The 14414-nt window shown below is 40.8% G+C and overlaps 1 long non-coding RNA gene across 1 annotated transcript; it reads left to right on the top strand.

The window, feature by feature from the left end:
• LOC106503086 lies at positions 1-2962 on the top strand. The gene is made up of 2 exons (XR_001296754.2): positions 1-154; positions 2737-2962. It is a non-coding gene; the product is annotated as an uncharacterized LOC106503086 (long non-coding RNA).

The raw sequence follows: 14414 nt of genomic DNA on the forward strand, positions 1-14414 counted from the left end.
CTGAGTCAAGGAGAGGAGAAATGGTAGAGGGAGGATTTGAACCTACAGTCTGGCCCCATCGATGCTACTGAAAAGAAAGTTTGCTTCTAGAAGCCGTATTATATGCAAATATAAAGGATAAACTTCATACTGCTTATGGAATTTAGATGGAAAGGTAACTTGGAACAATTTGACTTGGAATTTGATGCATTTTTTAGGTCCTCTAGCAAAATAATTCACTTAAGTTTTGAGGAGTTTCTCCTCATAATTAGAATTCCAAAATGAGTAATAAATTATTGTTTTCCTAGGAAGGGCTTTGGAAATAATATTGAACTCAGTCCTTTCATTCCATTCTCCTACTTCATTACCTCCTGGGACTCCAAAGCCAATTTGTTTAAAAGTCTGAAAGAAGAAAGCCTTCACGACTTGGATATGACCAGAGGGAAGAAAGGGTTTTCAGAGGCCTGTACATGGCCTTTTACCTTTAAGGGCTACTTAGTAAGTAGGTAGTCACACTTGCTTAGCCATTCAGTGGAGTCTGACTGTTTGCGACCCAATGGACTATAGCCCACCAGGCTTCTCTGTCCATGGGATTTTTTTCAAGGCAAAGTAGGTAACTGTATGTGTGTGGTGAGTGAAAATATTAAAGCATTGAATGTGATGAAAATTAAATGGAGAATGGGTATATAGTAGTAGCCACTGTAACACAAATTAGACTAAAACTAATTCTCTTCTGGGAATGGAGGCCTAGTCCATCAAGAGACAATTATAAAGTAAAAGAAAATAATTACAACTTTCATTAGTCACTTAAGGGACCTAGCAAAAGAAGTCAGACTTTTAAAAGTTTATACAAGGACTTCCCTGGTGGTCCAGGGATAAGACTCCATGCCCCCAGTACAGGGGTCCCTGGTTCGATCCCTGGTCAGGGAACTAGATTCTGCATGCATACTGTAACTAAGAAGTCCACGTGCTGTAACGGTGATCCTGCAAGCCACAACACAGCCAAAGTAGATAAATACTTAAAAGTTTACACACAGTGAGTTTCAAATAAAACTTCAACCTTTTGGTGCTCTGATTAATTTACTCTAGGGGAAATAAAAGTGAAAACTTCTGTTTCTGAGAGGGAGGGTTTACTCAATAAGCATTCAAATTGATTATTGAAAAATATGTAAAAATTTCTTGGACATCAAATAACAAAGCAGTATTTTGATGAATTAAGCGTAAATGATTAAAACATGAGTTAACATTCCTATAACTTCGTGGAGACAGAAACATTCAAAGAAGTAGAATATGAAAAAGATATGTATTGGTGTTGGCACCAGATATTGAGAATTTACTTGAAAAATTACATTATTTGAAGGTTTAATCAGAAGGTAATATGTTTAAAGCTAGTATGACTTATTCAAAATGATTCTGTGATTATAATTCATTTTACTATTTTCTAAGCTAAATAGAAAAGTGAGAGTCTTTCCTTAAGCAAACAAATAGAATCATAAGAGTAAACATTTTCTGAAAGATGAACAAAGTATAGTAGTTTGTATACTATTTTCACAAAGGTATTTTTCATCTGTATCTACTGAAGTGAGTGAAGTCGCCCAGTCATGTCCGACTCTTTGTGAGCCCGTAGACTGTAGCCCACCAGGCTCCTCTGTCCATGGGATTCTCCAGGCAAGAATACTGAAGTGGGGTGCCATTTCCTTCTCCAGGGGATCTTCCCGACCCAGGGATCGAACCCAGGTCTCCCGCATTGCAGGCAGACGCTTTAACCTCTTCCCTCCATATAGTCACTTACCCCCTTTATCTGATGTGCTTAATTATAAACATGGGGGAACAATATGTATCCTACAAGGAGGCTGACCTTTTCCTTGCAAGATTTCAGCAAAATGCCATAGTTCTTATTTTCCAGCTTCTAGATTGTCCTGATTCTCTAGGCATGGCCATACAGACATGGACACCACTCAGATCCCAGAAGCCTGTTTCAGGGCGTGGTCAGCTGTCTTTAGGATTTGGGCATCCAAATAAGTGTGAGGACAGATAGTGACTTTAGTTGCCTGGCTCCAGACCACTGAGCACTGGGCTCCAGAGTGCTCTTCAGACCTACTGGAAAGCCTTTAATCTAGAGAGCCTTGACTTTGACTAGCTGCAGGGACTGGGTGGTATCTGGCAGATCTCCTTTGGGGAGGAGATAAATGCGCTCTGTGTGTGTGAGTGTGGTGTTCATTAGAACTGTTTACAAATATTCCAGCTCTACCTCCTTCAAAGCATATGAGAGGATTGCCTGTCTGCAGCCTACTAAAGAATCCCTTGGACTGCAAAGAGATCAAACCAGTCAATTCTAAAGTAAATCAACCCTGAAAATTTATTGGAAGGACTGTTGTTGAAGCTGAAGCTCCCATACTTTAGCCACCTGATGCCAACAGCTAACTCACTGGAAAAGACCCTGATACAGGGAAAGATTGAAGGAAAAAGAAAAAAGGGGTGGTAGATGATGAGATGGTTAGATAGCATCACTGACTCAATGGATATGAATTTGAGCAAACCCTGGGAAATAGTGGAGGACAGGGAAGCCTGGCTCCTTGGAGTTGCCAAGAGCTGGACACGACTTAGCAGCTGAACAATAACAAAAGCCTACTAATGTACAGAGTAGCTCTGGGACTTGCTTCAGCCAGTGAAAAGTAGATGGAAGTGATGAGTATCAGTTCTGGGCAGAAGTTAAGAGCTAGTGCAGGTATGACACTGTTCTGTTTTTCCTTGTAGCACCTAGCCAGCAAGGTGCTTATGGTGGCTGCTCTACTGGACTGCAGTGAATGACGACCATAAGGAATGCCATACCTGCCTACCATCCCTTACTGGACCTGAGCATGAGTGGGAAATAAAGTCACTGAAATCTAGGGGTTGTTTGTTTCTGCAGTATAATCTAGACTACTCTGATTAAAAGTAGGGAGGAAAAAAGATATAAATAATTGCAAGGCACATCGAAGCAGAGAATGGCTGATAATTCTACAACTCTTTCCTCCCGAGTGCACAACTAATTCACATTTTTCAGCCTCCTGTGTAGTGAAGTGAGGCCATAGGACTGAATTCTGCCGAGTGTAATATAGATGAAAGTTTTGTGCTCCACCTCCAGTCTCCACTGTGGAAAACCTGCATGATCTCTCATCTCCATCTGCCACATGGAAACTACAGATTCTAGAGCAGGAGTCAGCAAACTTTTTCTATAAAGGGCCATATGGTAAATATTTTAGGCTTTGTGGGTCATGAGTTCTCTGTCATAACTATCTGCTGTTTTACAGGAAAATAGTCATAAGCATTATGTAAACAAATGGACATGGTGTGTTCCAATAAAACTTTATTTAAAAAAACAGGCAGTGGGTCCGCATTTCCTCAGGGTGATTATTTGCTGACTTCTTACCTAGTGGAAGGTAGAAACACAGGGTGTAGGGTAGAAACACAGGATGGAGGGATCCTGAGTCTCTGAGTTCCTCTATGGTATTTACGGGCTGAACACACACATTGAAATGTTATCTGAGTTAAAAAAGCAAACTTCTGATGAGTTAAGCATAATTAATATGCTCTCTTATCCCAGATTGCAGAAAAAATTCTGGGTGGATTAATAAGCAAAGAAAACTGTAAAAGACTAAAAGAAAATGTAGGAAATTCTTTAACAATACTGGTTATCTTTGTAAAACTAGTTAGAAATATCATGATAAAACCCCAGAAACTATAACAGAAAAGATTAAACAGATTTGACTACAGAATAAACAACCCAAGCATTTTTATACAGTGACAGGTACCGTAAACAATATTACTTAAAGGGGAAAAAATAAATGTAATATATATTCACAATAGGAAAGATTAATATGCAAAATACCAAATAGCTTCTAGAAATCAATACAAAAAAGAGAAGCAGCAAAATAAAACAAGCACAGGACATGAAGAAGTAATTTTTCAGAAGGAGGGATATGTGCTAATGAACATATGGAAACATATTCAGCATCATCAACGATCAGAGTGTAAATTACAAGACAGCATTTTTTACTTATTACACTGGCAAGGAAATGTTTTAATATAAGATGTTTGTGAGTGCACATTAAAAATAAAACTTTCATATTCAACCAACTGTAGTATGAATTGATGATATAGTATGAACATTTCCAGAAAGCAGTTTGCAGTATCTGTAAATGTTAAAAATGCATATATACTTTGACCATGCATTTCCACTACAAGTAAGCTATCCTACAGAAATACTTATGTGTGCAAGAGTGTACTTACATGAATGTCTGTTACAGCATTATTTGTAAGAGAAAAAAATCAGACTGCACTTCAACACTTATGAATAGAGGAATGGTTAGAAAAATTGAATGTATATGCGCTGTGGAATAATAACTTTAAAAATCAGGGAGCTATGCATGTGTTGACACAGAATAGTGTTCATGACATTCTTGAGTGATAAGAGTGAGTCAGAACAATATGTACAATATGTGCTCTAAAAAAAGGGGAAGCAGGGCGGAAGTCTACTTATCTTGAAGGCTATGCACCCTGTTGACTTTGGTAACCCTCATATGAAAACATTTTTAACTTTGTACACTTCTCTTTTTCTCTTTGTATATCATTTTTATAATTAAAGTGTCTTTAAAAAGTGAAAGGACCAAAGTCAAGAGAGACTGAAAAAGAAGCCCGTTGTGGACCCTGGCCAACGCTGAGAGGTTGAGGGGTGGACGGGCATAGGAACAAACACTTGCTGTAGACTTTCGGAGGCAAATCCACAGGCATGAGTCACTCCCTTGGAGTTCCAGTGGCAGCAAACCGAGTTGTTATGACCTGGAACCAGGGTTCTGCTTGGAAATTTTCCAGGAAAGAGGAACACTTAGGGTGAGAAGAGAAAGGATAACCTTGCTGGCCTAAGGGCAAAACATGTTGGAAACACAAAAACCAAGTAATGTCCCTTGGCTGAACTTTCTTAGTCTATACAGGTGCTAAATATTATGTTTTCATTGCTCCAGATTTTGTGTAGGTTAAAAACCTTCTCAGAAGCTGAAATGAATATATACCTAATAGAAAGGTTTCTTATTTATTTATTTGGCTTTAAAGTTTCCATGTCACTGTGTATTCTAGGAAGATAATTCAAGGTTCATTCAACCTTAGTTGTGCCAACAGGAAGACAAATGGCCCCAGTGTGTGTTATAGATGTATAGGTTGTCACTCATTCAGGAGGCCTTTCATTCATTCTCTGATGTGTATTAGCAATTTCTGTTGACCAAGAGTAGTTTTGTCAGAAGTCTGATTCTAGTGAGACAGAATGTCATGTATGTTTATTGACCATTTAAGTAAAGCTATGTTGATGTGTTACTTAACAGAAAGTTTTATCTCTTGGGTATAGCTTGTACGCCAAAAGTCCCCGTATTATTGACTGTTACTTTTTACCTTATAAACAAAAGCCCACCCTAGGAATGAACCAAAGGCAGATTCGGGCGTTTTTCTGGTTGGTTGTACTCTGAGAGCCTTTGCCCTTCCCACGCATGGGACTGGCCTTGCCTGGGGTGGAGCCTGAAACATGGCATATGCTGGTGATAGGGAAATGATGTTTTAGTTTGCTAGGGCTGCCATAAGAAAGCACCAGAGATGGGGTGGGCAGCTTACCACAGGAATTTATTGTCTCAGAGTTCTGGAGGCTGAAAGTCTGAAAGCCTGGTGTTAACAGCCTTGATTTCTCTGAGGGCTGTGAGGGAAGGATCTGTTCCGGGCTTTGCTTGGCTTATAGATGGCTGACTTTTCCGTGTCTGTTCACATCATGTCCCGTCTATGTGCATCGGTCTTCATGTACAAATTTCCCCTTTTTATAAAGACACCAACCATATTGGATTAGGGCTCACCCCGATGACGTCATGGGCTTCCATGGTGGCTCAGCAGTAAAGAATCTGCCTGCAACACAGGAGGCGTAAGAGATGTGGGTTCGATCCCTGGGTCGGGAAGATCCTCTGGAGGAGGGCCTGGCAGCCCACTCCAGTATTCTTGCCTAGAGAATCCCATGGACAGAGAGGCCTGGCAGGGTACACTCCACAGGGTCATAAAGAGTCGGGCATGACTGAAGCGACTTAGCATGCAAAATTACTTCATATTAAAGACCCCACCTCCAAATGAGATGACATTCTCAGGTACTGGGGTTTAGGACCCCAACATATCTTTTTTCTTTTTTTCTTTCTCTCTCTTTTTTTTTTAAATTTTTGTAGGGCATGACAGCAGGGACAATTCAACCACAATTGATGACATAATGAAGTTAACAGTAAAAGTGGGGTCAGAGCCTGGCTGTCTGACTAGTTACCCAGGATTATTTTTTTAAATCAGACCTCCCTACCTCTGTGTTCCAAGCAGTCTTCCTGCCCCTTTTCTTGGGTTCCTATTGAGTCCGGGGCATTTCTCTAATGTAATAATTAGGTAATTGGGCATTTATCTCCCTGGTGAGAGATAAACACTGGCTGTGAGGAGGGACCATGTCTTTTGTTCCTGGGTCTAGCGCAGTGCCTGACTCAGACAAGGTAACTGAATGAAGAGCAACATCTGTCTTGTAAAGAGGGCCAGTCCACACTGTTATTTGTCTTACTGATCACACAACTAAATATAAGTACCTCCAGACTCAGCCCTGTGAAACAAAGTGACATGAAAACTTGAGAAACTTAAAAATTCTTACTAAGTATATTGTGGCATATTGTGGACAGAACCTTCTAGATGGGGTGGTGGAGTAAGGAAGTCCCAAACAGGAGTCCTTACATGCAGTTGCATCAAAAGCAAAGCAAGTTCAGCCAAAGGATAGTGCGCCCAGCTTACATTCATAATGAACTTTAAAGGCTAACTTAAAAATTACAGTTAGATAAAGCAGAAATGCTGCTGTAGAAATTATTCAATGGTTAGTAAATAGAGTTCATGAGGAAGGCCTATGGGAGTTGCGGGTTTTTAAAACCAAGAGAATACCAAGTCAGAAGGGCAACTTAGTAACAGTCTTCAAGTGGAAACACAGGGATGTTGATGAGTTTTTCTGTCTCTGCTGAAGGCAGAACAAGAATAGTTTATACCACAGCAAGCAAGAGTTGCGTTGACTATGAAGGAAGCATTTCCTGATAGAATATTAAATATCAGGGTGGCTTGGATTCCAATACAAGCTTCAGTTTTGCATCTTTCTATCACTTAAATGAAAACTAAAATATAGGTAGCCAAGCTCTTTCGCTTACTAGCCACAAGACCGTGGAAAAGTTACATCTTTTCACTGAGAGTCTGTTTCCTTACTCATAAAATGGGCTTAATTTTTACCTCAGAGAGTAGTAAGAGATTGAATATCAAGCATGTAGTAAGCTCCAAGCACACTGTAAGCACTCCGGGAATAGTGTTATTAATGAACTTGAGAGCAAATATTTTAAATTCTGATTTATTATTTTAAGGACCTCATGTGCTATTTCATTTTGGTTTCACAATAATCATGTGAAGTAGGTGCTTTTATTTCCATTTGACAGGTGAGAAAAATGAGGCACAGAGAAATTAAGTAACTTGCCCCCAAATCATAGAGATAGTAAGTGACAAAGCTCCAGAGTAAATCCAGCCCATCTGTCTCCAGAGTCTGTGTTTCTAGTCACTTGACTAGCAACCTCTACATGTTTATAGCAACTAAACATTAGATTTTTAAAAATAAAAATGTGGAGTGCTCTTTAAAAATTCAGTCTAGTGGTCCCCAGCCATTCAATGTCCCTTTTGTTTTTACCTTCCATGTATTGAATGATTTTATTTATTAAAGTACTTCAGTGATAAATAATAATTTATTTTTCATTGCTGTTAATCAAAGAAATATGTGACAGAGCTCCAGATCAATATGAAGTAACAGCATGATCTCATAAAAATCTTGTCAGAAGCAAACAACTTGATGTTTTGGTTGGCTCATGCAGTTCTATCACTGCATGGCTTGCACCAAGGTTTCTGAAATACCTGTAATAATTAGCTGGTCTTCCTTCCACTCTGAAGTCAACAGAAGTTAATATCCTGTGATGAATCATCTATGATACTGATATATGAGTTCCTTCTACTGAGACATCATAGTAAGTAGGTCCCCCCCAAAAAATGATTCCTCCATGTGATTAAATGCACTCTGAAGACACAGATGTACTACACTGTTGATGTGGTTCTGCCACTGCAGCACGCCAGGCTTCCCTATCGTCCTCTATCTCCTGGGGTTTGCTCAAATTCATGTCCACTGAGTCGGTGATGCTATCTAACCATCTCATCCTCTGCAGCTCTCTTCTCCTTTTGCCTTTAATCTTTCCCAGAATCAGGGTCTTTTCCAATGAGTTGGCTCTTCCCATCAGGTGGCCAAAGTATTGGAGCTTCAGCTTTAGCTACATTTAGTATTTCTCAAATAGTGTGGTCAGTAGTTTTGGATAGGTCTAGTTAAGGTCCAGAAAAGGCAATGGCACCCCACTCCAGTACTCTTGCCTGGAAAATCCCATGGACGGAGGAGCCTGCTAAGTTGTAGTCCATGGGGTCGCTAAGAGACACGACTGAGCGACTTCATTTTCACTTTCCACTTTCATGCATTGGGGAAGGAAATGGCAACCCACTCCAGTGTTCTTGCCTGGAGAATCCCAGGGACGGGGGAGCCTGGTGGGCTGCCATCTATGGGGTCACACAGAGTCAGATACGACTGATGTGACTTAGCAGCAGCAGCAGCAGTTAAGGTCCAGGATGTATTTAAATAAATATATATATATGTATATATATTCCATTACTAAATGTTTAAAGTGAATGTTTTAAAGTAAGAAAAAAAAAATCACTGGTTTTAGGTGAGAGTGAAAGTGTTCTCTGTGGCTGGAGGTTAATGTAGGCTGAAGAGATGAGGATCTGGCATTAGAGCTGTCCACTGAGTTCCTGTGTGCGCATGTGTACATGTGCAGCTATGCCGGGGGGCAATTATGGCAGAGAAACAAGCAATGGTGTGATAGTATACCACCTTTAAGGGGAAAAAATGGCCCCAGTTGGTAGCATTTACCAATTTCCATGTTATAAATACTCCTACCATGGCCAATTTCAAGCTACCAACAGTTTGACATTATTTATTTATATTTATTTTAATATATTTTTATACTTAACAGTTCACTCTGGTAAGCCACCATAAACCTCTTCCATCAAATCCCTGGAAATAAACAAACTTGTTTATCAGTAGTCTCAAGATAGAACCTGGAGATGTTATTGATGAGAACGAGCCTCTGACCAGGCAGGTGAAGGAGAAAGTCAAGAAAACAGAGTTTCTGAGATAAAGCCTATGACTGATAACTTATAGCCAGAAATGACCCCGAACCAAGGAAGCTACAAAGAGGAGAAATTTTGGAAGGCAGCGATCTAGTTGCCAAACTGGGAATGAAAGACTTGGATCCAGGGGATTATCGCAGCAATGATGACTAATCGGAGAAGGAGAAGAGGGGAGGAAGATGATGCCGTACAAGGAGATTGAGGATCTGCTCACCCCAGACCAGACGTATTTCTGTGCCAATCGAAATTCTTGTCCGATATAGCCAACTTACAAACTAGATACTAAGAATTCTAGTACCGGATGAGGAAGAAGGAGGAAAGACACTTACTAGGACTAGGACTAGGACATAAGATAAAAGCCAAACTAACAACCCTACTCAAAGTCTACTTCTCTGAAAGAGAGCTGTGTGTGTATTAACTGTTCAGTCGTGTGCAACTCTTTGCGACCCCATGGACAGTAGCCCATCAAGCTCCTCTTGTCCTCCAGGCAAGAATACTGGAGTGGGTAGCCATTCCCTTCACCACGGGGTCTTCCTGACACAGGAATCGAACCCAGGTCTCCTGCATTGCAGGCAGATTCTTTACGGTCTGAGCCACTGGGGAGCTTCTTAAATCCAAATCTGAAAAGCTTCCACCAGACATCCCCTTTTGCCAAAAGTCACAAGCAGAAGAACAGATGGTCTTCCCGTAGCAGTCAAGTGCTTGCAGCTGTGAGCAGAGACATGCCGTGTCTCAGTACAAGGGAACAGGTAGGTCATTATACTAAAGAGTAAACTGCATTGGTTGTGAAGAATTCAGACATTTCAGTGTAGTTTTTGTCTGGAAAATCAAATTACGTTTAGCATCTCACAGCCTGGTGACCAAACTCTCTAGGCTACCCCTGGTCTGACAGTACAACCCTTTCTCTGCTCCCCATCATATCAGGACCAAATTTCTGGATGTCTGAAGATGATGAGTGGTGGAAGGATTCTGAGGAAGTGGAAATGATGGATGTGGACCACTCTTTCTAACAGCTTGAAGGAGAGAGATGGAGATAGAAAGAAATAAGGGCTTGAGTGAAGGAGAAAAAGAATAAAGTGATGACTGCTGTGAATTCTGACCAAAATTAGGCATATGAGTATGTTTATCTGGGGAAAGACAAAGTAGAGAAGTGAAAGCTAGTCGTCTAGACACACAGATGTCTCTCTTTCAGCGCTCCAGTGTGCTGCGACGTCCTGAGAAGGGATGACATGACTGCCCAACTGCTTCTTTTCTGCCTGCTTTATAATAACCAAAGTACAAGGCAAGAGTATTAGAGCGTTGGTGTCCTGGAGCATTCACCTCTGCAATGACACGCGAAGTGTCTCCCTACCAAGGTCACCAGAGACTTCCAATTTGCCCAGTTCAGTTGACAGTGTCCACCTGTTATCTTCCCCAACCTCCCTGAATGATCTGACCCTGTCCTCCTTTTGGGAACACATAAAGAATCTGGCTGCCAGTTCAGGAGATGCAGGAGATGCGGGTTCAGTCCCTGGGTCCAGCAGATCCGACGGAGAAGGAATGGCAACCTAGTCCAGTATTCTTGCCTGGAATATTCCGCAGACAAGGAAGCCTGGCTGACTACAGTTCACGGGGTCACAAAGAGTCAGACATGACTGAGTGACTGAGAACTGCTTCCCTGTGCTGCCACTCTGAGCTGTTTTCCATGTTCTCGGTTGGTCTCTTTCCAGTCTCACACTGGGGCATCTTCTTCTTACTACTAGTGTTCTTTTTTGGTCATTTCACTCCTCAATCTATATTTCTAGATTACCTCCTCCATGTAAGTTGTTTCATTGGCTCTGTACAGATGGTAGGTCCAATATCTTTAGCTTACAGCTCTGTCCTTGGCTCTAGACTTCTCGATCCTAAATCTATGTAATTATGTCCCACAAACAACTCCGCTCCTCCAGTCCAAAATTAGAACTCTCCATCAACTTTGAAAGACTTTGTAGTATAGACATTACATCTCAGGCCTATTTTTATATCTTCACTGCACAGAGGGTTCAGCAACTATTGTCAAATGACAACATGGCTGGATATTTTCAACAAACATTTAAATTTCATTTATTCAGTATATTTACTGAGATGCAATTGATATACAATAAATTGCACATATTTAAAGTGTACAGTTTGATGTTTTAATATGTGCATACCTTTCACCACAACTAAGATGGGGAATAAAGTCAACCTCCAAAGTTTCTTCTTTGTGCCCCTTCTGACCCCTCCTTCTGTCTTCCTTACCCTACTCTCACCGCTAGGCAACCACTGATCCAGTTTCTGTCACTATACTAACTTACATTTTCTATAATTTTAAGTTAATGGTCTCATACATTATATACTCTTGTTTTTGGTCTGGCCTCCTTCACTCAGCATAATTATTTTATTGTTCTTCTGTCTCATGTCTTAATAGTTCACGCCCTTTTATTGCTGAATAGCATTCTCTTCTATTGGTATATCACCATTTGTTTATCATCTGTTGATGGATCAAGACCATCCCCATGGAAAAGAAATGCAAAAAAGCAAAATGGCTGTCTGGGGAGGCCTTACAAATAGCTGTGAAAAGAAGAGAGGCAAAAAACAAAGGAGAAAAGGAAAGATATAAGCATCTGAATGCAGAGTTCCAAAGAATAGCAAGAAGAGATAAGAAAGCCTTCTTCAACAATCAATGCAAAGAAATAGAGGAAAACAACAGAATGGGAAAGACTAGAGATCTCTTCAAGAAAATTAGAGATACCAAGGGAACATTTCATGCAAAAATGGGCTCGATAAAGGACAGAAATGGTCTGGACCTAACAGAAGCAGAAGATATTAAGAAGAGGTGGCAAGAATACACAGAAGAACTGTACAAAAAACAGCTTCACAACCCAGATAATCATGATGGTGTGATCACTCATCTAGAGCCAGACATCCTGGAATGTGAAGTCAACTGGGCCTTAGAAAGCATCACTACGAACAAAGCTAGTGGAGGTGATGGCATTCCAGTTGAGCTTTTCAAATCCTGAAAGATGATGCTGTGAAAGTGCTGCACTCAATATGCCGGCAAATTTGGAAAACTCAACAGTGGCCACAGAACTGGAAAAGGTCAGTTTTCATTCCAATCTCAAAGAAAGGCAATGCCAAAGAATGCTCAAACTACTGCACAATTGCACTCATCTCACATGCTAAGTAAAGTAATGCTCAAAATTATCTAAGCAATACGTGAACCGTGAACTTCCAGATGTTCAAGGTGATTTTAGAAAAGGCAGAGGAACCAGAGATCAAATTGCCAACATCCACTGGATCATGGAAAAAGCAAGAGAGTTCCAGAGAAACATCTGTTTCTGCTTTCTTGACTATGCCAAAGACTTTGACTGTGTGGATCACAATAAACTGTAGAAAATTCTGAAAGAGATGGGAATACCAGACCACCTAACCTGCCTCTTGAGAAATCTGTATGCAGGTCAGGAAGGAACAGTTAGAACTGGACATGGAACAACAGACTGGTTCCAAATAGGAAAAGGAGTGCATCAAGGCTGTCTATTGTCACCCTGCTTATTTAACTTATATGCAGAGTACATCATGAGAAACGCTGGACTGGAAGAAGCATAAGGTGGAATCAAGATTGCCGGGAGAAATCTCAATAACCTCAGATATGCAGATGACACCACCCTTATGGCAGAAAGTGAAGAGGAACTAAAAAGCCTCTTGATGAAAGTGAAAGAGGAGAATGAAAAAGTTAGCTTAAAGCTGAACATTCAGAAAATGAAGATCATGGCATCCGGTCCCATCACTTCATGGCAAATAGATGGGGAAACAGTGGAAACAGTGTCAAACTTTATTTTCGGGGGCTCCAAAATCACTGCAGATGGTGATTGCAGCCATGAAATTAAAAGACGCTTGCTCTTTGGAAGAAAAGTTATGACCAACCTAGATAGCATATTCAAAAGCAGAGACATTACTTTGCCAACTAAGGTCCTTCTAGTCAAGGCTATGGTTTTTCCTGTGGTCATGTATGGATGTGAGAATTGGACTGTGAAGAAGGCTGAGTGCCGAAGAAATGATGCTTTTGAAATGTGGTGTTGGAGAAGACTCTTGAGAGTCCCTTGGACTGCAAGGAGATCCAACCAGTCCATTCTGAAGGAGATCAGCCCTGGGATTTCTTTGGAAGGAATGATGCTAAAGCTGAAACTCCAGTACTTTGGCCACCAAATATGCAAAGACTTGACTAATTGGAAAAGACTCTGATGCTGGGAGGGATTGTGGGCAGGAGGAGAAGGGGACGACTGAGGATGAGATAGCTGGATGGCATCACTGACTTGATGGACGTGAGTCTGAGTAAACTCCGGGAGTTGGTGATGGACAGGGAGGCCTGGAGTGCTGTGATTCATGGGGTCGCAAAGAGTTGGACACAACTGAGTGACTGAACTGAACTGAACTGATGGGTCTTTGTGTCATATCCACTTTTAGCTATTACACATAAAGCTGCTATGAATCATTTGTGGGACAGTATTTGTGTGGCATATGCTTTTATTTCTCTTAGGTAAATAAATAAGAATGGAATGATTATAATATACGTATGTATATTCATTGCTCGGTTGTGTCTGACTCTTTGCAACCCCATGGACTGTAGCTGCCGTTCCTCCTGTCCATGGAATTCTCCAGGCAAGAATACTGGAGTCGGTTGCCATTCCCTTCCCCAGGGGATCTTCCCGACCGAGGGATCAAAGTGGAATCTCCTGCATTGCAGACAGATTCTTTACTGTCTGAGCCACCACGGAAGCCCATTATAATATATGGTAGGTATATATTTGACTTTATAAGAAATTGCCAAACTTTCTCCCAAATTTTGTACTATTGTACCTTCCCACTAGCAGCCTGTGATATTCTAATTTCTCTACATCCTTCACAATATTTAGTATGGTAAGTAGTTTTAATTTTAGCCATTCTAATAGATGTGAAGTAGTGTATCACTGTGGTCTTGATTTGCCTTTTCCATATGCAGAGTACATCATGAGAAACGCTGGACTGGAAGAAACACAAGCTGGAATCAAGATTGCCAGGAGAAATATCAATAACCTCAGATATGCAGATGGCACCACCCTTATGGCAGAAAGCGAAGAGGAACTCAAAAGCCTCTTGATGAAAGTGAA

Source organism: Capra hircus, chromosome 2 (assembly GCF_001704415.2).
Source record: "Capra hircus breed San Clemente chromosome 2, ASM170441v1, whole genome shotgun sequence".
In the NCBI taxonomy this organism is placed as follows: Eukaryota; Metazoa; Chordata; class Mammalia; order Artiodactyla; family Bovidae; genus Capra; species Capra hircus.